Below are 4,022 nucleotides of genomic sequence, written 5' to 3'. Positions count from 1 at the left end.
GGATACCAGAAAATGGTACTCCTCCCAAAGATTCGATTGGAATGGGAAAACCTTAGGATCCACGATTTCAAAACCGTGGGTGAGTATAACTCAGAGCTTTTTAGGATTGTCTCTATCCTAAGGTTGTGTGGTACTGAGGTAACTGAGGATGAACTCCTAGAGAAGACCATCTCTACCTTTCACGCCGACAATATGATACTTCAACGTTTGTACCGTGAAAGAGGGTTTCAGACCTATGGAGCTCTCATCCCATGTCTACTGCTGGCTGAGCAGGGTAACAGGCTGAAAATGAAAACAGCCCCATTACCAGAGGCACCCAAGGCTGATTTACCTAAAGAACCTGATGAGACCAACTATATCTACAGAAAAAGACACTATGGCCAATATGGTCGTGGTGGCAGAAGATATGTTGGTCGTAGATACTACCATAGCAGCCGTTTAAATGCTTATAGCACAAGAGGCCATGGCCGTGGAGGTAAGGCCTATAGGCCCTTTAAGCCACGGTCCTTAGCAAAACCGGCTTGCAAGAGATGTGGTATGTTTAATCATTGGGCTAAGTATTGCCGAACACCTACTCATCTCCTTGATAGATATCAAGGAGCTACAAGGTAGAATCCAAGGCCAAGCATGAGACTTCCGACTGCCACAAAGATGTTGAATGAATTTCGAATTTATTTTGGTTTATTTTCTATGCTTTATGATTTAATTTCCTTTTAATGTAATGGATAATTGCTTTGATTTAAATTCAATGGATTTTATTATAAATTGTTCTATTAAAATCCGAAATTCTTGTCCTATTTATAGACATGGCCGAGGACATGAGTGAACTAGTAGTGGATAGTGGCTCCAGCCACACCATACTAAAAGATAAGAGATATTTCATAAATCTTATAATGAAAAGTGCAAATGTTAATACAATTGCGGGTATAGCAAACCTTATAGAAGGCTACAGCCAAGCACACATATTGTTACCTAACGGAACTCATATTGAGTTATGTGATGCTTTATACTCACCCAGCTCTAAGAGAAGCTTATTGAGCTTTAAAGACATAAGGTCAAATGGTTATCATATTGAAACCAAGGGTGAAGGATCTAAAGAGTTCCTCTACATTACAGAAAATGTGAAAGGACAAAAGAAGATCCTAGAGACTATACCTGCCTTAGCCTCTGGTCTATACCATGCTAAGATTAACATGATAGAAGCCAACTTGGCTAAGCACAAAATATACAAAGAAAGTTTCACTTTATGGCATGACCGGCTTGGCCATCCGGGAACTAACATGATGCGTAAATTGATAAAGAGTTCAAAAGGGCACAACCTTAAAGAAAGAAAAGTTCTCCCTAAGAATCTCACTTGTGTGGCATTTGCACAAGGGAAACTTATTGTAAGACCTTCACCAGTAAAAGTCACAAGAGAGACTTTACATTTTCTGGAAAGGATACAAGGTGACATATGTGGGCCGATACACCCACCTAGTGGGACATTTCGATATTTCATGGTGATGATAGATGCATCAACCAGATGGTCCCACGTATGCTTGTTATCCACGAGAAACTTAGCATTTGCTAAGCTCTTAGCTCAAATCATTCGATTAAGAGCACATTTTCCAGACTTTCCACTTAAGACTATACGTCTAGATAATGCTGGTGAATTTACATCCCAAGCGTTTAATGATTACTGTATGTCCATGGGGGTGAGTGTGGAACATCCTGTGGCACATGTACATACACAAAACGGATTAGCTGAATCCTTCATTAAACGAATACAATTGATAGCTCGACCATTGTTAATGCGATCGAAGCTTCCTGTGTCGGCTTGGGGACACGCGGTCTTACACGCAGCAGAACTCATACGCATCAGGCCATCTAGTGAACACAAATATTCCCCATCCCAACTCCTATCGGGTCAAGAGCCAGACTTATCCCATCTTAAGACATTTGGTTGTGCCGTTTATATACCAATTGCTCCACCACAGAGAACAAAGATGGGACCACAGAGGAGAATGGGAATATATGTGGGGTATGAGTCTCCCACCATAATAAGGTATCTCGAGCCACTGACAGGAGACCTGTTCAAGGCCAGATACGCGGACTGTCAATTTATTGAGTCCGAATTCCCTATGCTAGGTGGGGAGACCAGCAAGCTGAGCAAAGAATTGACATGGAATCAAACATCCTTAGAATGGCAAGATCCTCGAACTATAGCATGTGATGCAGAAGTTCAGAAGATTATACATCTTCAACAGCTAGCTAATCAATTGCCAGATTCCTTTGCTGACCCGAAAAGAGTAACAAAATCGTACATACCAGCTTGCAATGCACCAGTACGTATTGATGTTCACAAGGAACACAATAATCAAGTTGCTACAGAGTCTATGCCACGTTTGAAACGGGGTAGACCATTAGGTTCCAAAGATAAGAATCCTCGGAAAACAAAGAGTGCAAAACAGACCGAGGCTAAGGGAATTCTAGAAAAGCCAGACGTTGTCACAGAAACTCCTACGGCACCAAATGAGGCTCAGGACGCTGAACCTCAAGAGCCTGAAGGAGTTGACAACAATGAGATCTCGATAAACTATATAATGTCTGGAATACAATGGAACCGAAAAGATGTCGACATTGATGATATATTTGCATACAAGGTAGCACTTGAAATAAATGAGGATCATGAGCCCACATCTATACTAGAGTGTACACAAAGCAAAGATTGGCTTAAATGGAAAGAAGCCATAGATGTGGAGCTAAACTCTTTAAAGAAGAGAAGTGTGTTTGGTCCGACCTTAAGGATAACACCAGAAATTAAACCAGTTGGACACAAATGGGTCTTTGTAAGAAAGAGAAATGAGAGAAACGAGATTGTCAGATACAAGGCAAGGCTCGTAGCACAAGGATTCTCTCAAAGACCTGGCATAGATTATGAGGAGACATACTCCCCTGTGATGGATGCAACGACTTTTAGATATCTAATAAGTCTGGCCATAAGAGAAAGTTTAGATTTGCGGTTAATGGATGTTGTAACTGCATATCTATACGGTCCACTGGATAATAAAATTTATATGAGATTACCAGAGGGTATAGAACTCAAAGATAAGAAGGGTTCTAGAGACCAATACTGCATAAGGCTAGACAAATCGCTTTATGGACTGAGACAGAGTGGTCGAATGTGGTATAACCGGCTAAGTGAATATTTAGCCAAGGAAGGTTATAGGAATGACCCGATCAGTCCTTGTATATTCATAAAGAAATTCGCGAATAAGGGATTTGTAATAATAGCAGTATATGTGGATGATTTAAACATCCTTGGAACCTCTGGGGAAATCGCCCAAACAGTAGGATATCTCAAGAAAGAGTTTGAGATGAAAGACCTAGGCAAGACAAAATTCTGTTTGGGGTTGCAGCTTGAGTACATAAACAATGGGATCCTTGTGCATCAAAAGGCATACACAGAAAAGGTACTCAAGAGATTTAATATGGAGCAAGCTCACTCATTGACTAGCCCAATGGTTGTGAGAAGTGTAGAAGTGGATAAAGATCCATTTGCTCCTAAGAAGGACAATGAAGAAATTCTTGGTCCTGAAATGCCTTACCTCAGTGCTATAGGAGCATTAATGTTCTTGGCTAGCCACACTAGACCTGACATATGCTTCGCAGTAAACCTTCTGGCAAGATACAGTTCTTGTCCGACCATAAGGCACTGGAATGGTATAAAACATGTTCTGCGTTACCTACAAGGAACGACAGACTTTGGTTTATTTTACACTAACCATAACAAAGAAGGTTTAGTTGGTTTTGCTGATGCAGGTTATCTGTCCGATCCACATAATGGAAAGTCACAAACAGGTTATGTGTTTACACACGGTGGTACAGCGATCTCTTGGCGTTCTATGAAGCAGACTCTAGTAGCCACATCCTCAAATCACGCGGAGATCCTAGCCATGCATGAAGCCAGCCGTGAGTGTGTCTGGTTGTGGTCAATGACTCAGCACATTCNTAGCCTTTAGATATTTCTGTTTGTTTGTTAT

Source organism: Camelina sativa, chromosome 2 (assembly GCF_000633955.1).
Source record: "Camelina sativa cultivar DH55 chromosome 2, Cs, whole genome shotgun sequence".
Lineage (NCBI taxonomy): Eukaryota > Viridiplantae > Streptophyta > Magnoliopsida > Brassicales > Brassicaceae > Camelina > Camelina sativa.
The sequence above is the reverse complement of the archived record's forward strand: the minus strand, read 5'-3'. Positions refer to the sequence as shown.